Here is a 24492-nt window from a genome sequence, read left to right as displayed (position 1 = left end):
CGTTTTAAGCAGTGCTCCGTTATAATAGAAGTTAGTGTGCGAAGGTTATGCTTATTTTAGCTTAGCAGAGATTCTGAGTGTTTAGCATTGATTGTCGGCGACAATTGTCGTGCAATTCTGTAGGTCGGCTCATTACGTCAGCTTTCATTTTCAAAGTTAACTTTTATACTAAAAAAACCAAATAAAAAAACAGAAACATTAGAAAACTCATGGCTACGACTACCCTTTCAAGTTTGGCAAATTCCTGCTGGAGCTTATTTTCACTGATTTCTTAGTGAAAATAACATAGAAAACCTTTGAGCAAATTTTATATGCTACAACATTTTTCAAAAAAAAAAGATTTGAGCCGAATTATATTCATTCATTCATTCATTTAATTCAATTAATAGTCTAAAAATACAGTATTTCTTACAGACTATGAAAACAGATTAATACTAAATTAATTAATCAAAGTAAAACTAAACTTATAATTAACTAGCTTCAATAGTAATTATTCCTAAGAGTAATTTTCTCAACTTACTTATTGCGTACGCTTTACTAACAGAAACGATAATTGTGTCTAACTTTAAAGCCCTTTTATTCTTTTCCCCTCCTGTGTAATTCTTTTAGCAAAAATTTGTAAATTTCGGAACTACGTCGCCGCTAGAGTAATTTATTTAAAAATTACAATTTAAACTCAAATTGGATAATATTGGTTTATTATTTGTAAATAAACTCAAAAAAAGTCGAAAACAAAAACAAAAAGGTACCGAATTTTATAAGGAATATTTATCAACTGGCCTTTAAGTATATCGAGCCGAGAGTTTAATAAATATTTGGGTGAATGAAAATGCGTTTACCGCCACGTCAAAGTGACCTGTAAAGCTAGTTAGTTAGTTGAGAAAAGGCCCGCTAATTCTCCAACAGTCAGTTGTGTGGATTTGTAATAAAACACATGCTTGTACATATTTGAAAGTTCTTCACAATAAATTACTTTTCAACATCTTAGCTTTTTCCAATTTGTCTTTCCCTACTCATTCACTCCTCTAAACAACCACTCAACCACACTTCACTGTCTGTGTTCCACTAATCAGCTTTTAAAATGCAAATATTACCATCTTTTATTAATGTCACAACGATGACGGCAGCAATGATGAAAAAAACACGAAAAAGCACACAAAAAATTAATGTGTAACTCCAAGTGACAGCAGGAAGAAGAAAGGTGAAAGACGAAATTAAATTACGTTATATTGTATTTGCTAAGCCAATGTTGTGGTTGACTGGCTCACTTGGTCTTTGGAGCTCAGCAGCCTAGCCGCTTTACTGCCTGGCCGCTTAAGTGGCTGAGTGGTGGTTGCCTGTCCATCCGGCTGGTTAGCTAACCGCGCACCAAAAAAAGAAATATCACAATAAAATGTATGCAAAATAATAACAAACGCAACAGCTGACGAGAGTTAAAGAGAAAGACAAAAAGTTAAAAATAAAAAAATAAAAATACACACCACCATAACTACCACAAAGACAGCTGCCACAACAACAATAGCATACGTCCTCAGCAGCAATGAAAATAGAAAAAAACTCTAATAATAATAAAACACTGCGCCGGTCGCCAGGCTGGCGGCATGTTGCAAGTGTTGGCATAATGATGCGGAAGCCAAGAAGTAGTTTTTCGGCTTCATACGCACACAGCCAAATAATCATACTATCATACAAAAAACATACGTATGTTTGTACTGGCAGGCGCACTTTGCATTTTTTTACCTTCTCTGTTGTTAGTCAATTGCCTTTGCATTGATTTTGTACCCCTGTTGAGTGTGGCATTTCTGTGGTATTGTTATTTGATTAAGTTAAAAATGTTATTGTTGTTATTATTGTGTAGTACACACTTTTATTAGCTGTTAAGCTTATCTAAGCTGTTACGTGGTTTTCCTTTTTTTGGTGATCAACTGCGTATAAAGACTTTATTATTATTTTTTTACTTGCACCTTTTTCTTTTTCTTCTTTTTAACCTACTTGCCAAACATGCGTAGTTTGGCTTAAAGATATGCTGTTTTCTTAGCTTATTTTTTCAAGCCCTTCTCAAAGGTGAGGCTTTTTGCAAAAAAATATATAAAAAACCGTTATCTTACACATCAAATTATGCGTAGAAGCATACGATAGAGTTTATTATGAAGTACACTTTGAAACATCAGTAAAAGTATAAGTTACACTGTTCGTTAATAACGTATATTATAAATATTATAAATAGTATACCTTATAACGCAGAATATATTAGAGTATAACGTACTCGTTAAAATTAAATTAAATTAACGTTTACGTTACACTTTGACGCATACGTTTATGCAAAAAATACTTGGAAATACATGCTAACGTGTGAATCCTTTAACGTATCTTTATATGAACGTATGACGTATGCGTTAACGTATGCGCTCACATAACAAGTACTTAAAATTTTATTTACGGTGTTCTATACATTCACCTAGAATTAATCTAAAGTATACGTTAATGTATATGGGCGTCAGCATGCCCGTTAAAGTATTTTTACATTAACGTATGGTAGGTAGGTAGATAAGATGGCAAGAGTACCCCAGGTATACTTCAAGTAGCACTTACGTGCCGTTTTGATACCAAAATGTGGACCATTACCTGTGAAAAGATTAAGAGAAAAACCGTCTACAGGCATCCAGTGTTGTTGATGTAGTGGAGGAGAGAAAAGGGATCTAGGCTGGAGAATTTCTTCAAGTTATCCCCAAAGGACAGGCTAAGGAATCTCAAGTACCTAACCGCCAGGGCCGGACATTTGCAGAAAAATGGTTCCACAGTCTCTTTCTCTGCAGGATCCTCACAGCTTCTGCAATAGGGGTTGTACGGAATTCCAAGGCTCTCCGAATGAGTACCGATCACCCAGTGACCAGTGAACACCGCAATGAGTTTGGAAATTGAATTGCCATCACCTTAAGCGTTCTGTTTCTATCACACGATGAGACAAACCTCCATCTGTCTTGCGCTTTGTTAGAAAGAAATTGTGTAGTTTCCCTTTAACAAAGGTCAAGGGGACACTGATGTCTGAGAGGGGGACAGCTAAAACAAGATCTGTCTACCCGTTAATGACGAGCTCGTTGGCAATTTCATTTCCCTCTATATTCCTGTGCCCAGGAACCCAGATGAGGGAAATGTTTCCTGCACGTTAAGGACGTTTGAGTTCCTCCTTACAGGAGTTCACCAGAAAAGAGCTGCAATACGGCGACGACAGGACCTTGATCGCATCTTGACTGTCGGAAAAAATATTAATGTATCCCTCCCAACAGCGGTTCCGAAGCATTTTGCATGCTTGCAGAATCGCGAAGACCTCTGCTTGAAAAACGCTGCTTGTTTGTGGCATTTTAAAGTAGACCGAAATGCTGGCTGATTTAGAGTAAACCCCCGCTCCCACTCCAGACTCCATCTTGGATCCGTCAATGAAAATAGAGGTATATCCGTGCCGACTCTCCCCTCTTTCTAATCTTGCCTGCTCGGAAAGATAGCCCTAGAACAACCCTCAAAACACAGTTTGCGGAGGGAGAGATCAGTGCGAATATCAGAGAAGGAAGGGGAGATCTGCTTCAAGATGCTACTATGTCCTACAGGAAGTTGTCTCCAAAGGCCAATCTCCTTCAGCCTAATAGCACTCTGAGCAGCAATGGATTTAACCTGCAGATCTACAGGAATTAAGTGGAGAATAACGTTGCGCGCAGCAGTGGGACATGTTCTAAAAGCACCAGTGATGCCCATACATGCAGTTCTCTGCATTTTCTCTAGTTTAGTGGTGTTGTAGCCCTTCTGAAGAGCTACCCACCAAACTAGGTAACCGTATGTCAAAATTGGCGGAACCACTAAGTTGTACATCCAAAGTACGACAAGTGGCTTGAGACCCCATTTTTTGCCGAACATAGATTTACAGGCGTAGTAGGCTATATTGGCCGTAAAGTCTACTGTAAAGTAATTTTGCGCTAGCGTATACGTTATGGTTTACTTTAGATTAATTCTATGTGAACGTATAGACTCCCATAAATAAAATTTGAGTAAAGTTACACAATATAATTTTAAGTAAGTTAAATACGAGTAAGTAAAAATACTTGAACGGGCATGTTAAGGCTTACGTAAAATTATACGCTAAATATAGATGTTTACAGAAAACTTACTATACTGAGTTTTTTCATGTTTTGTGTGGCATTTATTGAGTATTGTGTGCATTCATTTATTTATTTTTTATTTAATTTTTAAACTAACAATTAAAATATTATATAAATTTAATTGACTCATTTTTTGTGCTTTTTAATATTTTAAATTTTTGTTTTTTTATTTCATAAAAGTTTATATAACGATTAAAATATTATATAAATTTACAAAATAAAACACCACTAGCATCGAGGGCTTTCGGCTGGATACTCTATGCATTTAAAATTGTTCCTTTCATGGGAGCTGCCATATGAAGAAAAAGTAATGAAGTATGAAATAGAAAAATTTTAGTACAGCCTATTTTGCTAAGAAAGAATATTTATCTTTAATTAAATATATGTTCGTATGTACTTCTATAACTTTATTTATTTTTATTTTCTTTTTTCATTTTCCTCTTTTTGCTTTACAAACACATTTCATGAATTCGAATATTTTTCATTGCCTATTTTGAAAACTACCCACCGCCAAACATATTTTAGCCAATAACCATGACCACGGAATAAAAACAAAAAGCAAAAAAGCAAAAAACAACAGGTGTCACCCAATTCCACGCCATCGTGTTTCAAATGACATCAGCAATTTTTTTGTTAAGTCCCAAAGCAAAATATATTTAAAAGAAAAAAAACACGATAAGAATTGACAATCACAATAATATCACTGCCTGCATATTTATTTAATTTAGTAGCAACTGTTGCTGTCAATGTCAATTAATGCTAGCCAAGCCGAATTCAAGACAAAGTCAAACCAAGAGCCGCCTCGAGCTGAGTTGAGCCGCACTGACTCAAGCTAAGCTGTATTGAGCTGCAACGGTATGTTGCAATGTCAGCACATTTCACTAAATGACAATATACACGCATACATGCATGTGTGCATACATAAGTATGTGCTGTTGTTGGGCAGGGCATTGGTGACAACTGTGACAAGTGGCTAGCAGACTAGCAGCAAAGACTTTTAGTATAAGAAGTAGACTGATTTCGGTTATTTTGTGGCTGGAGCTGAGCTGATGCGAGCAGTGCTGGTGATTTTCAGATTGACACTTGGCATTTGTTTATAAATATGATTTTCGATCATTTTGTTTATTTAATTAATTTTTGTATTTCAAACACGAAATTGCGTTGCATAACTTCAAGGCAGGCAAGGTTTGACAAACTATTTGTTTCATATACAATTTTAGTTTTTATTTGATGCGAACTAGACAATTCTACTGCCGGCCGCCGTAACCGCATGGATAGGTGCGTGAGTACCATTCGGCAGTACGGAGTTCGAATTTTCGTGCATGAAACAGTTAAATTGTGGACAATAGCAGTCGCCCCTGGGCAGACAATGGCTAACCTTAGAAAGTATTTATGCCATGGGAAAGCTCCTCATAAGAAACCATTTGCCGTTTGGAGTCGGTTTAAAATTGTAGGTCCCTCCATTTGTGGGACAACATCAAGACGCACGCCACACATAGGAGGAGAAGCTCGGTCAAACACATAACAGAAAGTGCCAATTACTTCTTTAGTTTTTAGATAATTCTGCTATAAAAATCATATAAATCAAAAATTTTACTTTGAGAAAATTTTTCCGAAAAAAATATCTACAAAATTTTATCTAAATTTCAAACCTTTTCATCAGATTTGTTAGAAAATTTCGAGTGCAATTTTATAGTCCTCTGAATTTTGATATGACAGAATGGAATTTTAAAGTGGATCGAAATTGCGCTGATTTTTAGCAGTTTTTTGTTGGTAGTCTTGTGGACTCTCTCCATATAATGAAGGCTGGACAGTTTTTTATATGGAAGAGAAAATCCACAACACCGAATAGACAAGATTATGGTTAAAATAATTGGAAGTGTAATAAAAATTTGTTGAGTTTGTTTTTTAAATTTTTGCAAAGTTTGAAACTCGGACTTTTATGATTTTAATAGTGGAATGAATTAGATTGCACTAAAAAATGTAAAAAAAGTATAAAAAAAATTTTCAAAACTTGGCAATAAGTCCCTGAGATAAAGTCATAGCACGCACTTTATTTATCTATTTATGCATATACATATATTATATATGTATTTGTGACAAGTATGCACAATCTGCTTAACCTAGCGCTGCATACTCTCCCCTCAGGCGTATCAGTAACAGTTCAATTCTTCAACTCAAGACAGTTTGACGCAATTAAAAAATCGGGTTAAAGAGTTAAATAAAAAAAAACTGCGTTTAATCAGTTTTTAAATTTCATACACATACAAGGTGTCACCAAATTAATCACGCTATAGGAAGATTTATAATTTTTTGCAAATGGCGCCGTACATCGGTCATATTGGACACTTGTGAATTAGGCCACTGCAGTATACAAACACACCAGCAAAGGAGCGCTAAAAGGGTAAAAATAACAGTTTCCATCACTTACGATTATTGTTTTTTATTTAGTGAAAAAGTCATTCAAAAAGAAAATTGGATGATTAATTTTGCGCCACCTTGGATTTCCATAAACTGAAAGCGGACATGACTAAGCAATAATAATAAACGACACAAGCAAATATGCTGAAGTTTTTGGTACAAAATCCATAATTTCGATAGTCATCGGATCAGTCATCATGTCATCAGTCACTGATGTAATAAGAAATCTTTAAACTTGGACACGTTTGAGAAAATGCTCAGCTAGAAAGCCAATAACCTTTATCAACTCTCAAAAATTTTAATTAAAAGTAACAATACGCATATTTTTTGAAGAAATGTTTGCTGACAGCATATTTTGGTAAGAAGAAATTAAAGAAAAAATAAAAACTTTGAATAACAACAATTTTCTCCTTTCGCTTTCAATAGCAATGTAATCATCGAAAAACAGCTCATTTAATTCGTATTCAATTGAGTAGATATTTTTGCTATTTGTTTTAAATTTTTCATTGTTTGTTCACCCTTTGCTCTTTGTTTTCCAAGTTGTTGTGCCCCTCTAAAATTTAACAATGCACAGCTCTAAGCCATGAAAGGCTACTAAAGGGGGAAAGGCATTGAAAAAAGTCCATTGAAATATGCCTTTATGCAGACATCATTGCAAATGAAAATGAAAATGCACATAAGCACACTCATATATCTACAATAAGAAGTAATAAGCGAAAAACTAAAGAGAAAAATTCCAATATCAAAAAGTTACGTAAAGACACGAATCGCCCTCTCACCCCTTTGCTGCACTACACTGGCTCGCAGCCTGATTATTTGCCTTTTTTGCTGCTTTGTTGGCACCTATCTGCCTACCAATCTGGCTGGCTGTCGGTGTTTCTGTTTGCCTATCTGCCTACTTGCATGCATGATTTTTACACTGTTGATGCAACAATTTAACAATTGCATTGTCTCAGCTGCTCTCAAAGTAAAACAAACAGAAACATTACCAAATAAATCTAAATAAATTAGATTTCAAAAAAACAAACAAAAAAACAAAGCTTATAGAAAAAAATATTTTCCAACTCTTTGTTTACTAAACAATGCAATTGGAAAAGGCAACGGTTTTGCTTTGAGCTGTGGTTTTCAGGTGTTCAGGTGTTTGTAAGATATGCCGACCTGAAACGGAACTTGCACCTTGAATGAGTGGGCTGGGTTAGGTTGGGAATAATTATTGTTTAAAATAAACAAAATAGTTTCGCATAACAAGAATGTCGAAAGGAATATAGACTCAGAATGTATAGAAAGACTCAAATTAATGCAATAAGACAAACAGTGAATTACTATAACTCTTAAGGAAGTAGTGCGGAACTAAGTGTTTGACCTTAATTGTGTTTAGTATGTCGACAATTTACTCTAGACGAATATAGGTATAAAAAACTGACTAATTTTTGAGCGATTTCCTTGATAATATTGAAAATAGTGTCGACTTCGACCAGAAAAAAAGTTTGCCATTGCTAAGCTCATGCACCAAATAAACTTTCATTCTGATTAAAATAATATTAACTATACCTGCTCTACAAAGATTTAGTGTAGCGAGCCAGGAGTTAGAAAATGAATAACTCTTAGTTGACTGCAAAGGGTCATGCTTAGAAAATGCCAATTTCCTACTGAATACTCTTGACTTTTAAAAGAAATGATGCAGCACCATACATATTACTCAAATTATATGAGTGCTTATACTCTAAGATCTTAGAAGTACCTGTAAAGGGAAAGAATTGAAAATGAAAACGAATGATTCTATAGGAGCTTCAATCACCACATTCAAACTAAATGAAAATAACACTATAGTTTATATAAATAATGAGTGATGAAAACGTTTCACGTACTCTAAAATTCCTCGACACACAGGCTCCTCTGATGATAAAAGTTGAATGACAATTCTTCTGTGTTTGAAAGAAATTACAGGCTTCTTTCTTCCAAGTGTTCTCACAGGCTACTGTTTAATTGCCTTCAGAATGAGGCATCATCAAAGCTACTGTTGAAGTTGCTGATAGGTAGATCAGGAAGAAAATTAAGAGCTGCGTTCTCACTTCCCGGCACATTACAGAACAAGATTTCATATGCTCTGGAAAATATTTTCCCGAAGCCTTGGTTTGCCGAAGCCATGTCAGATAGAAAAAAGGCTGCTGACAAATTTCATTGTGCCTCTCGAAATGGTTCGCTTCCGAAAAGGCTTCGTAGCTTTATGGAAAAACAGAGGTAGTCTTTTCAGCTGTTGTAACCTCATAAAACTTTACCTACACAGAAGAAGTGCTTACCTGTCTATGGAGATAGCAAATACGCTCAGGAGCAATTTCTGGTTTTAGAATTCAACCAAAAATGCAAATAGCCTAGATAAGATAAATTGTTTAACGGAAATTTTATACTCTGTATGGTAGTATCCATGAGAGTAACTGGTATACATGTTTCCATATAACAGGGGAAGTTGGCCTGAAACAAACTATCCATTTCCGTTTCGGATGCTCGAAATCATCCTTCATGAAGTCGGTCAATGATTCGCTGAGAAAAGCAGTTGCAATTAGGCCGGGCTAATGTAGGTAGGATGGTTCCATGTGTAGAAGTCCACGCAAGTGGGGAAAGTTACTGATAGCCATTCACTTGGGAGTGGCCAGGACGATTCTTCTACATATGGTTCAAGCAGCTCACAACGTCCGGGATTAGCCCACATATCCTCTGGGTAGCTTCCGAACACCCGTTCGGGAGTGAGCTAACGTGAGAAAGCGAAGCATTCCAGGATAGCTGGTTGTGCGCTGGGTTTGGGACCCGCCACTTAAAAATCCCGCCCAATGAAAATAACTGCAAAGCCTCGGATGAGGCTCGAAATAAGGAATATGATTTGAGGGCATGCACCTGGAATGTCCGGTTCCTTAATGGGAAAGGTGCCTCTGCCCGGCTGGTTGATGTCATCGTGTGAGTAAAGGCTGACATCACTGCCATCCAAGAGATGCGATGGACGGGGCAAGGTAAGAAAAACATAGGACCTTGCGACGTCTACTAGAGCCGCCATGTAAAGGAGCGCAAATTCGGTGTCGGATTTGTTGTGGGATAGAGACTTCGTCGCCAAGTACTGTCGTTCACTCCGGTGGACGAGCGTCTCGCAATAATCCGCATCAAAGCGCGATTTTTTAACATCTCGCTAATTTGCGCCCACGCCCCGATGGAAGAGAAGGACGATGCGACCAAAGATTCCTTCTATGAGCGTTTGGAACGTTTCTATGAGCGCTGCCCCCGCCACGACATAAAAATCGTGCTTGGCGACTTCAACGCCAGGGTGGGCAAGGAGGGAATCTTTGGTCCCACAGTCGGAAAATTCAGCCTGCACAACGAAACATCCGGTAACGGACAGAGGCTGATCGACATCGCCGGGGCCCGAAACATGGTAGTCTGCAGCACCAGATTCCAGCATAAAAAGATACACCAAGCTACCTGGCTGTTTCCTGATCGAAAAACGCGAAACCAGATCAATCATGTTTGTGCGCTGGGGCAAAGCGAATGGGTTTGGTGGTGAACCAGGACAAAACGAAGTACCTCCTGTCTTCAAACAAACAGTCGCGTATCGGCACCACGTCACTGTAGACAGTTATAATTTCGAGGTTGTAAAAGACTTCGTTTATTTAGGAACCAGCATTAACACCGATAACAATGTCAGCCTTGAAATCCAACGTAGAATCTCTCTTGCCAACAAGTGCTACTTTGAACTAAGTAGGTAACTGAGCAGTAAAGCTCTCTCTCGACGAACAAAACTAACACTCTATAAGACTCTCATCATGCCCGTCCTAACGTATGGCACAGAAGCTAGGACGATGACAACATCCGATGAAGCGACGCTTGGAGTGTTCGAGAGAAAGATTCTGTGTAAGATTTTTGGACCTTTGCACGTTGACAACGGCGAATATCGCAGACGATGGAACGATGAGCTGTATGAGCTTTACGACGACATAGACATAGCGCAGCGAATAAAGATCCAGCGGCTTCGTTGGCTGGGTCATGTTGTCCGAATGGATACAAACGCTCCGGCTTTGAAAGTATTCGATGCGGTACCAGCTGGTGGTAGCAGAGGAAGAGCAAGGCCTCCACTGCGTTGGAAAGATCAGGTGGAGAAGGACTTGGCTTCACTTGGTGTGTCCAACTGGCGCCGGTTAGCACGAGAAAGAAACGACTGGCGCGCTTTGTTAAACTCGGCCAAAATCGCGTAAGCGGTTATAGCGCCAATTAAGAAGAAGAAGAGGCTACGTTGGCTGGGTCATGTCGTCCGAATGGATACAAACGCTCCGGCTTTGAAAGTATTCGATGCGGTACCAGCTGGTGGTAGCAGAGGAAGAGGAAGGTCTCCTCTGCGTTGGAAAGATCAGGTGGAGAAGAACTTGGCTTCACTTAGTGTGTCCAATTGGCGCCGGTTAGCACGAGAAAGAAACGACTGGCGCGCTTTGTTAAACTCGGCCAAAAACGCATAAGCGGTTATCGCGTCAATTAAGGAGAAGAAGAATGTTTCACTCACATTTACGAGGCAGACCATTTTTTTTTTAGTTTGGACGGTTCAATGTGATCGGCATATATGGCAACTACTTTTGAGTTGCGTGTCTTGAAAAAGATTATATATTGAGTGGCAAAAATTGTACCGCTGTAAAGTCCGATTTATTCACAAATTCAAATTGGTGATATTTAGATATCTGATTTGCCATCTAAGCCTCATAAGTTATTGAGGGTTAATACTTTCTCTCGCAATTCGAGAAAATAAAACTATTCAAAGGGGCAAAAGTTGATTAGGGATTAAAAGAAATTATTTGGGAATTAATTGCTTTAAAATCCGGGTTGAAACAAAAACTAATATAGAAAAAATGTAATTTACTTAATTAGCCAGAAAAAAATACAAAAGCAAACTCTTATTGAAAAAATGTAAGGTAAGATCAAAAAACTCTGCCAAATTCAAAATGAATAAAAAATAAATAAAAATGTGTTTTGAGAGAAAAAATAAGTAAAAACCTGAAAGCAATTTGACGATGCAAAATAATTTCTGTGAAGAAATTTAGAAAAAAAAACTACGACATCATCACCTTTTAATCTCCCAAAAATAAAAACCTTAAAAATTCAAACAAAATTCAGCAACAAAAACAACTTTTTCCCGCTTAACCTCTAGTATTCACGGATGTGTCTCACTGTATTACTAGCTGATTGAGTGGCTGACAAGCGACGACTATAACGAGTATTCGTAACAGCAACAAACGAAATGGCAAAAAAGCGTTTACAGTTGTTCGGTAATTGAATTTAAATTATCTGCCAAAAATTATCAGCAAAATGAAATCGGCCAAAACCCAAACAAAACACGAAACCAACAGCAACAGACAAACACAAGATGGCCGAAACAACGGACTTAAGTAATTATTTACAGACGAGTGCAAAAACAATAAACAGACAAAAGAGAGATTTACGCCAAAGTAAATGGAAATTTCTTTTACAAGCGGAAGTTTGAGGAAATGTTGACAGGCAGACCAGTCGTGAATTGATGACCGAACACCCAAAATCATTAACAACTCATTAAATTTGTTCGTGTTTTCGATTCGAAAGTTCACAAAAACGTGCACTTTGCATAGTAGGAAAGACAAAATTATATTATATATGAAATGGAAAATATAAAATAAAATGAAATGAAATTAAGTTAAGGGGAAGAAAAAAATATTAAATTATATTAAAATATTTAACTAAACAAGAAAATATATAATGATATAAAATCATATACATATATTGAAATATACTATTAAGGCGCGTTAAATAAAGTTAAATAAAATAAAAGAAAATATTGAAAAATAAAAATGTTAAGTACATAAAAAAAGCATATTTAAATAAAAAATGTAATGAAAAAAAAAAAATAAAATAAAATTAACTAAAGTAATATAAAGTGGAGTAAAATAATAATATATGTAATAAAATGATAGAAAATAGTAAAAAATAAAAATGTAATTGAGTAACAAAATATAATGAAAAAGATAATAAATTAAAGCTGAGTAAAATAAAATAATTCAAAGTGAAGTACTAAAAAATAAAAAAATCAAACAAAAAAGTATAATTGAATAAAAAAATATATTATAAAAAATTAATAAGTAAATGGAAATACAGCAAAATAATAAAAAACCCCCCAAAAAAATGTAATTGTATATAAAATATAATGAAATAAAATAAAGGAAAATAATGAAGTGTAAAAACAAAAAGTAAAAAATAAGTTAATTAAATAAAAAAATATATTGAACTAAAATAAAATAAATTATACTCCTAGTTGGGTAAAATTAAATAGAGAAAAATAGTACAAAATAATAATTAAAAATTCAATTCAAAATTTTTATTGAATAAAAAATATAGTAAAAAATAATGAAATAAAATGAAGCAAAATAATAAAAACTAAAAACCAAAAGTAAGCAAAAAAAAATGATTTAAATAAAAATTAATTGAAATAAGATAAAACAAAATTAAATTTGAGTAAAATAAAATAAAATAAAATAAAATAAATGAAAATAATAATGAAGACAGAATATCTAATAAAAAATAAATATATATATTAAAAAGATATTAAATAAAAAATATAATGAAATAAATAAAAAATATGTCTTTAAATAAAAATTAATTGAAATAAGATAAAATAAAATTTATGTTGAGTAAAATAAAATACAATAAAATAAATGAAAATAAAAATGAAAAAAAATCTAATAAAAAATAAATAAATATTAAAAACAAAAAAAAATTAAAAAATATTAAAAAGAAAATAGAATGAAATAAAGTAAATTAAAATTGAGTGGAACTAAACAATAAAAAAAAATATAATAATATATTTTTTTAATTAAATATAACTATTTTTTTTTATTTACTCAAAAAATTGCCAACTAATTTTCCTCTAAATCATACTAAGTACAAAATAACTTCTGAAGAAACGCAACTTCTCAGAAATAACTGTGAAATGAAAAACTCTTATTTTTAATCTACTTTTTGTACCACATTTCAAATTCGCACCCGGTCTCATGGAGAAGAAATTCAAATCTAGCATAGCAAAGTGAACAAACATGCACACGCATGTACATACATATATGGAAAATATGTGCTTCAGCTTAAATCGCTAAATATATTTTTTACAACCTTGAATTTGCATGTAAAGTTGAAAGTGAAATTTCTAGCTTTGAGGGTCAATGTGACTGCACCTGACTTTATGGAAAACGCTCGCCAAGTAGAAATTAAGTTGAAATAGAAAGTCATAATTTTGCAACTGATTCAAGAATCGCAAGAGTCAAGTTACAGTATTTGCAATGAAAAAACCTAAGAAAATAAATGAATGAGGCTAAGGTTAGTTTAGACTAATTACTGGAATTTAACTTTTTTTAAGAAATTTATAAACTAGTAGTTTTTCAAAAGAAACAATTTGTTTTTTTAATGTTAATTGAATATTAAATGAATATTAAAAAAATATGAATATTAAAATCAATTTTAAAAAATAATTAAAACATGCCTTACATTATTCTATAAAAATGTATGGGCATAAAAAATGTACTTCTTAGAAAAGACCAAAAAAACCCCAATATTTGTAAATACAAAATTACTATACAAATACAAAAAGTATACACTTATGTAGCTACCAATGGGCTATGGATTCGCTCCCTGACCTGTGCAACAAGTAGAATGACGTGGTCAGAATGGAACATGGGCCACACAAACCAACTGTGGTCGGAAAACTTCTTCGGTTCCTAACAGGGCACTAACGGATTGGCAGGCATGCCAGAAGATTGGTAGCACCCTATAATGACTATTGCAACGGCTGTAACAACATTGAAGAAGAAGATACTATAGAACACTTCCTATACGGGTGCATAGCATGGATAGAAGAAGGTTCAATATTTTAGGAAAAATTTCCTTGAATAACTTGGCCGAAGTAGCCAATTTAAAAATGACAAGCCTTGTTAGACATATTAAAACCACAGGTTGGTTCAATGAAGAAAAGAAAGCATGGAGACGAAACCTGTATGACGATTTTATGACTTCTGACGACTCGCTCACTTAGCAGCAGATAAAGTCAAAAGCTGCAAATCGACAAATTATTTCCGTTTGTTTTTTCCAATTTTTTTTCTTATATATTAAAGCATCATTTCCAAGAAAACCAAACGCATTCAAATATATTTCAAAATAATTTATAAAAAAAATTTAACATTTTAGAACTATGTAATAAACCTTAAAAAACTATTTCCCATTACATCCTCATAGAAATACAAAAAAAAAACAGTTTTGAGACCTCATTAAGAATGAGTTAAGTTATTTAAGAATTTAAAATGAAAAACAAAAAATTTTAAATAAATGCGCAAAAATAAGCAGCTACAAAGGGCATATCAATTAAAAATTAAATTTTGGTTATTAAAAAATTAAGGTTAAATATTTGCAAGCCTGAAATACTATATCCAACCCACAGAAGAAACAAAAAACAATAACGAAAAAACAAAAAAAGAAAAATAAGTTGGTCTTACTCTACTAAAACTAAAAAAAAGTAATGAAAAAATTAATAAAAAAATATAAAAATAAAGCGCAGAAAATAGTGATAAAAACTATTGCAAAAACTAGTAAGCTACACTTGAAGCTTCATAATATATACGAAAAAATAAATTATTGCTAAACAATAACAGCAGAAACATAATTTCAAAACGTGCAACATGGCGTATACGTAACACCATTTTTTTATTTTTTTTTTCTCGATTGCATGCAACAAAAAATTTGCAAAAAAACAAAAAAAAAGAAGAAATATAGTGAAAAACTCAACGCATAAACACAAACTAATTAAATTGTTGCAGTCATTGTTTTGCTCATTTTTTCCACATTCATTCATTTCTTGCATTTTTCTTGCTATTGTTTTATGTGCATATTGCATAAAAATTCATAAATTAAATAATAATAAGAACAACATATGCACATAAGCACTTGTACATATACATATATATGTATGCGCAAATGTGTATATGAATAAGTATGCATATGTGGCAAAATGTATGCTAAAGTATGCATGAACTCACCACAGTCTGAAGTCTGAAGGCCCGCGCAAAAATCTCTGCACAGCGAATTTGCACACGTAGTGAGCGGCAAGCGGGCGGTACAGTTGTGTGTGGCAAATTTGCAACCGAAAGCGAAGTGGCAAGAAATAACACAGCAGTGCAAACTAAGCTGTAGTCGAAGAAGAAGTGGCAGCAACGTAGATACAAAGTTGAACGAAAAGAGGACGCCGCGTCACGCGCGATTTTTCAGCGAAACGACGAAAATTTTACGAAGCCGAAATAGCGAAAAGTGGAAAAAATGTAAAGTTGGAAAATGTGCGAATTGGAAAATATGAATAAATGCGTTTTTTTGTTTGTGCTATGGAAATATGTTCACGTTGTTGGCGTTGAATTTTGCACTTCGCACTTCACTTTTTTTGCGGCTATTGTAGTAGTTGTTGTTGTTGTTGTTGTGGCGTTTGCTTTTATTATTACAACACCGCCAACTGAAAGTGAAACTGTACGAGTGAGCACACGATATTAATTACAGGCAGCTGTTGTTTTAGAGTCTCTTCCTCCCTTTTGTTGCTGTGTATTTTCTTTTTAGGTTGCTTAGTTTGAATTTAATTTAATTTTTATTTTTTTTAATCAAATATGTTTTTGCTATTTACTTATTCGCGCAAGTATTTCTTATTTATTAAACACAAAATTTCACTTTGATTTTGACTCTTTGTTTTCCGCTTTTCTTTTGTCCTCTTAGGAATTCAATGCGTCAATGTGCTGGAAAGAGAAGAAACATGAAAGGCACGAAGTTAGTAAAGTTTTAACGTAAAAAATACTTTTTAAGAGTAAACCTTGTATGTCATAGCTACTATCCAAATACAGTAAATTACAAATAAAAAATAAAATAAAATAAAATATAATAAATTATACTCAAAAAATATCCAGAAAGTATTAAAAAAATTCCTGTTCAAAAATTACACTCAAAAAGCATCCAGAAAATATTAAAAAAATGCAATATCCTAAATTTATACTCCAAAAAAAATTCAGAAAACATTAAAAAAAATTTACTGTTCAAAAAGTATTCAGAAAGTATTTACAAAAAAAATTAAATTTCGAGAATTATACTCAAAAAATATTCAGATATTATTAAAAAAAATTCACTTTTCAAAAATTATACTCAAAAACTATTTAGAATAAAAATTGTGCCTAAATTTTCAGAAGAAAGTCTGAGCCTTAAAAAATTAAAAAAAAGATATATATATTCAAAAATTGTACTCAAAACGTTTTCAGAAAATATTAAAAACAAATTGACAATTCAAAAATTATACTCAAAAAGTATCCAGAAAATTGAAAAAAAATTGTAATATTCAAAAATTACACTCCAAAATTATACTCCAAAAGAAAATATTAAAAATAATTTAATATTCAAAAATTACACCCAAAAAGTATTCAGAAAATATTAAAAAAAATTTAATATTCAGAAATTATACTCAAAAAGTAAATTTAATATTTAAAAATTATACCCGAAAAATATTTAGAATAAAAATTGTGCCCAAATTCTCAGAAAAAAGTCTCAGGCAAATATGTACTTTATTTTCTCCAGTTTCAACAATTAAACAGTTTCGCAATGTAGAGATTCAATTGGCCAAGCTTTGTGGTATTGGCCCACATCCACAATCCTTCGTAAAGCTACAGAAGAAAATCATGGAATTGTAGCTTCTCGCGTACTTTTAAGAAAATCGTATGAAGAAAATCATGATGATCATGAGTCAAAGATGAGGAGAATACTTTTGGACTCACGTATCACTGGACGGCACCTTTTGGTCGCCGGAAAAAAGCCATATACTTGAATCAGAGCATGACCCAACGTTATCAATGCATTCACAGCATGGTTTATTGGCGCCTCGAATCATAACAGCAACCAGGCTTATTATATAATTTCAAAGAGTCGAAAGTTTAATTCGGTTTCAATGTGTACTTAGGAATACCGTCTCAACTAGTAGCAGCATGCACTTTTCAGCTTCCTTATAATTTTTTTTTCTTTGTTATATTATCCATTTATAATTGAACATTTATTGGCACACGGCTATTAGTTTCCAATGATTTCCAATAGCGAATTGACCCGGATTTATATACGCCTTACTTCATACAACACTCACCACAAAAAATATTCCCAGAAATCCCCAGATATACTGAGAATACCAACAAATTATACAACTTTTTGCTAGATATATTCAAATGCAAATGATTTGATATTTGAATATGTTTTTTTTTTGTTTTAATCTTTTTGCTAACAGTTTTAATCTGTTCCCGCCACACCCCCATTCCATGCCCTCGTGTGAAGGCATTTATGATAGTTTTATTGGCATGCGAAGTGCGGCAAAAGCTGTGTAATTTCAGCTTGCATTCAAACAAATGTTGTAGTTGCTATTGACTTTTTTGCCTTTTTTGTCTGTTTTTGCCTTTTTTTGTCTTTTTTGCCTTTTTTTGTCTTTATTGCATATTGGAAGTGCCAATTATATTGGCGTCATCACTATTGAGTCATGAATGACAGTTTGTTATATATTTGCCGCTCACGCATTTAGACTGACAGGCACCCAACCCAGTCGAAATTTTACCCTGAAGGGTTTAAGTAGTGTTGTGAAGTCTATGTAGACACATCATCGTGGAGGATTTTAATGAAGTTCGTTAATTAGACAGTGAAACAACCATTTTAATTCCTCAACCAAACTAATTGCAGAGGATATTGCCCATGCATGGTAATCAACCCCCAAGGGGTTTTCATACTTTCTGTGCGAATATACCGCACTCCACAGCATCATTTTCAAATTAATCGGGATCGCTTCTTCGAGCTTTTAGATTGGTTAGTCAGACTTTTAGTGCAGGGGTTGACTGGATCCGTAATGGCCCATGGATGTAGGGATGGCCCATGATTATCTCACTAAACTTACCATATTTTTTAACCAATTCTATTTAGAGGAATACCTCCCTAACTTAATTAAGGAATATTATATCATGGAATAATACAAGTGAAAGGCAGTCGTTACTATGGGTTGACCTTGAACTAGTTTCGTTTGTATAGAAATTCTCACTTGGATTATTAACCTTAGGCAAATTTATGCTACACTTTACTCAAAATCAATTGACCGGTTCCAAGTGAACAAAAGAGTAATATATATATATATAATTGGCGCGTACACCCTTTTTGGGTGTTTGGCTGAGCTCCTCCTCGTATTTTTGGTGAATGAATGAAACAGAAGAGTAAACGCAGACAAAAATTTACTAGGCTAATCTTTGTGTATGTGTGTGTGTGTCAGACGATTTGCTACAGAGTGGGCAATAACTCACAAAAAATTAATTTTGTTGCTGACTTTGGAAAATAGCCTCTTTCTAGCTAGGAAATTCATCTGTAGGGTATATTTGTGCATATATGCATATACATATTTATTTACACACATATATGTATATCATAAAAAAACTGTGCATATGAATAACACAAAATGGACATACAAACTTATAATGCATAAAATTATTTGTAAAAATTACTTAAGCTGTGAAAATAAGGGGACATTCAATACACAATAACCGCTCATGTGCACATACATATGCACACCCATTTTGATGTATGTATGTTTTTGTGTGCATATATATTTACACATACATATATTTATTGTTGTACGTTGTACAGTTATATACATATTTATGGAATTTGTAGTATCCAATATTTCCACAACAAGTTTTTTCTTCCCCTTCCTGCTGTGTCTAAGCGTTTCATTGATTTCACCAGCTGTTTCACTCGCTCTTTCTCTTTCACCCGCACATCTACATATACGTGTACATACTTATACTAGTTGACTATTGCACTTATACATGCATACGTCTGCTGTTGTTGCTTTTGTTTTTATCTATTTTACTACTTCATTGTTACTTTTTTTTTACTTTTCCATTTGTTGCTTTTGTACAGTAAAATATTCATTGACACGCAAAACCAGTTGGAGCAATCGCTGCAATCACAGTGCAATATTCAAAGCCAGAAAAATTTGCTGTTCGTATTTTGTATTGTATTGGAAAAAAGTGTTTTGTAAGCTTCAGGATAGATATCAGCAAAATTGTAAAAATTCCACAAAACAAAGAAATATATAATATATATATATAAAATAAAAAACACAAATAAAAAAATGTTATCGGAAAAAAATAATATATCAAGCATAGCTCTTGAAATTTCGAAATGTATGATTGTTGAATAATGGCATTGCATTAGCTCAATAGCTGCCCCAGGAAAGCTGGGGAATGCAAGTGACAAAAAGCTGGGTGTATCCCAACGAAGCAATCGGCTTGAGGGTTAATATTAAAGTAAATAGCTTGCCCTAAAAGTTTTTATAATTCTTCAAGGTATATTACGGAAGCAGCTTTCCTCAAAAGTCTTCAACGCAAAATTTTTTAATTTTTAATTTTTTTTTTAATCAAGTAGCCGAATGGGTTCGTGCGTGATTACCATTCGGAATTCACAGAGAGGTCATTGGTTCGAATCTCGGTGAAAGCAAAATTAATAAAAAAAAAACATTTTTCTAATAGCGGTCGCCCCTCGGCAGGCAATGGCAAACCTCCGAGTGTATTTCTGCCTTGAAAAAGCTCCTCATAAAAATATCTGCCGTTCGGAGTCGGCTTGAAACTGTAGGTCCCTCCATTTGTGGAACAACATCAAGACGCACACCACAAATAGGAGGAGGAGATCGGCCAAACACCTAACAGAAGTGTACGCGCCAATTATTTATTTATTTATTTATTTATTTATTCCAAGTATATCTAGAAACAGACAATTTCTGGCAAACTACTGTAAAGTATATATATATTATATATTCCAGAATATATATATATATTCAATATATAATTGGCGCGTACACCCTTGTTTTTCTTAATTTTTGTGTTTCGCCTGACGTACCAACCTATTCGGCAAGGCGGCCGTAAAAAATACTTAACGCTTCATACTTATGTAGATAAATTATTTAATGGCATTTTAAAAGTTTGCCTAGAGGTCGAAAAATCGAAAGCCAAAGAATTTTAAGTCTTATTTAAATCTTTCAAAAACCCCAAACCCTCCAGAAATATTAAATCTTTATTCCGCTAGTTTTTTTCTGGAATGTGAAAATATGAAAATAAATGCACTCCTAAAGAAGAGTCCAGTCAGTTAGTTACACCGCTGTTGATATCAAAGATAAAACAGAGTCAAAGAATACTCCCTCTAGCCGAAACTTGAGGTTCATCACACTGGACAGAGCTAGTTTTCTAGGCCCGCAGAATTTAGTCAAACCATTCCGATGCGCAGAATCAGCTGCCATGGATTTTAGGAGGAGGCTAAACTCCTACTTATCTAGAAACCACCCTGACATACTCAATGTATATCTGGCATGTGAAGGTAGCTCACACAAGGAAAAAATTGAAAAAAATTTAACGGAATTTTTCAGTAACTTCAAGCTTGCACTTTATTGGACTAAAATATAAAAGACTATATCAAATTTTTCTATAAATTTTATTTAAAAACCATGAAAGTGCGATAAAAGGTTTATAGAATTTACCTAATTTTTGTATAAAATTTGAAATTTGAATTTATATGGTTTTTTATTTGATTTCTGTTAGCCAATAAGCTATACTTTTATAAAATAATGAATATTCTAAAAATAAAAATAGTCAAAACTAGTTGAAATGTGGATTTGCTATCGTTTTTCGCGTTCTTCAAGACCCAGTCAGAAAGTGACATCTGGATTTGGAGAACCATAAATTATCAACTAAACCAATTTAGGGGAAATTGAGCCTGAACTGTGAACAGGAAATTAGTATGAATCAACAGCCAAGCGCGATTAATCGTCTCATGAGCAATGAGCTACACTCATAACACTGGAACTAAGTCAGGCAGAGGATTTCAGCCGTGCTTAAAAGAAGTCAGCAGTAACAACGGGAAATATCGTATCAATGGAAACTTGATTAAAAATGAAAACAGGTGCAGAAAATATAGCAATTTCATATACAATAACTGCAAAAATGCAGCCAGCACAACAAAACACAAAAAAACAAAAGCACGATAAAAAACAATGAAAAACAAAAGCAACATTAAATAACTAAAACTGCTACAGCAAAATCAACATTAATTATGATATCACAAAAACAAAAAACATAGCTACGAAACCATATATCATAGCACAGCAACAACAACAAATACCACGCGTATTATTACAACATTGTGAGCAAATCAACACAAGCCAATGCAACTAAAATAATAAAAGCAAAAGTGTATGGAAAATAATCGATATACGAAACTAACAAATAGCAGACATGAGCTACAACAACTACAACCATGACAAAAGCAAAAATAAATCACGAATAGCAGTAATACTTGGAGTAATAGAGTTTGTGAGCGTCTAGCTATCAATATCGGCTTCAAAGAGCAGAAAACTGATTAAACCGATACAGAGAAGAGCGTGAAAGATTACTGGCTGTAGTTGTTAAGGAGAAAGAAGCGAAGAGGTAAGCTAGGCGAGTTGCAAAGTATTAAGGAACGTGTCACTTAGGCATACAGTACGGCTGCTTGACATTCCATTTGATAGAACAGGTGCCGTATTATACGAGGTGGCGCAAAATTAATCACCCTAGGAAGATTTATAATTTTTGCAAATGACGTTGTACATCAATCATATTTGACACATGTGAATTAGACAGCTGCAGACAAGCAATGGAGCGCATTAAGGCCAAAATAAGGACTTCATCACTGAATTGCAAATTTTTTTTATTAGTAAAAAATTTATTCAAAAACCAAGTTCGATGATTAATTTTGTGCCACCTTGTAGCTACGCACGGTATATTTAGCCTTGCCTAGTTTAGACAAAACAACAAATTTTTTAAGAATTCTAGCGCACTATGCCGGATTACAAGTTACCTCACTGTAAAATATTCTAAGAACTCAGTTTTACAAAGTAAAAGTCCAGAGGAGTAAACCTTATCCACTAGTACCACATGCATACTATGATAAGCTAAAAGGTAAATAGAATAAAAAAATGCACTGCTGCTTTCTGCTTACTCTTTCATCTACATTGATGAGACTTGATGTTAGAGTTCACTTGGTGTCACCGAACTGGCAGATCAGCGAGAGTGAACTTCTGCTGCGGTAACCACCTTAGAGCTTGGAGCACTCTGGTTCAGAGAGATGCTCTAAATTGCTTTCATTTTAATAGTGAACAAAGGAGAGATGTGAATTGAACAGAAAAAACTAAAAAAAGATAGTAGTATAACACGCCATCTGTTGATGTAATTATACAAATGACCACCGGCTCGTTGTTAGACGCCACAAAGATGTCAATGCCCGAAGACCAGAATCAATTATAGTTTTTTAGGACTTCTGAAAAGTAGTTTCTACACATAGACTTACAGACAGGAGGAATGATTCGTAGCAATCAATTATTATTTTATTTATTTTATAGAAATTATTTCATAAAAGTAAAATGCTTTAACAACTTCTTGCGTTACTTCTCGTTTTACACATCTTGAAGTGCATACATTTGCTCTTTAAAAGTAACTCCTATTTTTTTCATTATCATAGGAGTTGGTGACTGCCTGATGTGATAATAATTGGAGCGGCTACTCAGATCTTCCGTGTAAAAATGTGATTCTTTTTATCAATCGGATAATAATAGGGACATTTTAAGAGGCGAATATTGATCTGCCCTTTAATTAATTTTGTTGATATTCAAAATTAATTTCTACAACTGAGATCTCTATACTCCACAGAATCAAGGTGCATAGTCCCTTTTGTCCCATAAAACTGAAAAATTGAAGAAAATACTTATATATGACTCACGGTGAGAATTTCCCTGACTGTAGCTCAGGTAAAGCTTGATTCAACCGCATTAATATGATTTAAAAAAATATGTTGTCTTGGTTCTGCCCACTAAAATATTTCTATGGCGAATAAAAGTGTACACCTATTTTATATTTCTATTTTATTTAACACTAGCTATACCCGGCGCGCGTTGCTACTCTGCAGCGCCACCTGGTGGCGAGTGGCATTATTGAGCATATTTTACAAACCTTCTGCGTGGAAAAATACATATATATACCAATTTTTATAATAATCGGTCCAGTAGTTTTTGAGTTCATCGATGACATACAGACAAACATTCATCTCATCAACTTCTCTTTTAATTTCTCTTCAAAAATGTCCAAAAAATTATACTAAGACACAAAAAAATTAGATTAATATAGGTGGCGCAAAATTAATCATCCAATTTTATTTTTTGAATAGATTTTTTATTGAATAAAAACGTTAATTTCGCGCCACCCTGTAAATCTGTTTTTTTATTTTATTTTTTTCAAAAGTACTTTTAAATACGGATTTTCAGTGTCACTATCAAAAATAGTTAGATTTGGTTTTTTCCAAGTGTTTGCAAAGGGAATACCAAGAATAAATAAAACCGAGATTATATGACTATATACTATATATATATGTGGTACATAAGTTATCATACTTTAGAAAATTTGTAAACGGAAATTAAAGAAACAGATTAAATAATATCAACCTGCACAGCCGAAAGCATCTGATGCTAGTTAGTTGATTCTCCGTTAGTTTGTATAATAACTGTATTGTCATGTTAACTTTTATAAAGTAAAAAATATATTAAAAAAAAACAAAAACAATATCGAGCTGTAAACATTTAATACCAAATTTAAGGAAAAGTGCATTTTTCCGAAGCAAATGCAATAGTAATTTTCAAATTATTGGTGGCACTGTGATATATATGACTTTTATACTACAACAACAAATTTAGGAGTCAAATCAAGAAATGACTTTCTTTTTCTTCTTTTTTAAGCCCTCCTAATGTACATATATCAAC

General features: G+C 33.7%; 1 protein-coding gene across 6 annotated transcripts in view; it reads right to left on the bottom strand.

Annotated features, from left to right (window-relative positions):
* LOC129243634 (A disintegrin and metalloproteinase with thrombospondin motifs like) overlaps positions 1 to 24492 on the bottom strand; it is a 236910-nt gene that overhangs the window by 193625 nt on the left and 18793 nt on the right. For all 6 annotated transcript variants that reach the window (XM_054880807.1, XM_054880809.1, XM_054880806.1 and 3 more), the window contains exon 2: positions 15650 to 16387. The gene's annotated coding sequence lies outside the window, so the exon portion shown is untranslated. The remainder of the gene's footprint in view (positions 1 to 15649; positions 16388 to 24492) is intronic.

Source organism: Anastrepha obliqua, chromosome 4 (assembly GCF_027943255.1).
Source record: "Anastrepha obliqua isolate idAnaObli1 chromosome 4, idAnaObli1_1.0, whole genome shotgun sequence".
Lineage (NCBI taxonomy): Eukaryota > Metazoa > Arthropoda > Insecta > Diptera > Tephritidae > Anastrepha > Anastrepha obliqua.
This window is presented reverse-complemented; position numbering and strand designations above follow the sequence as displayed.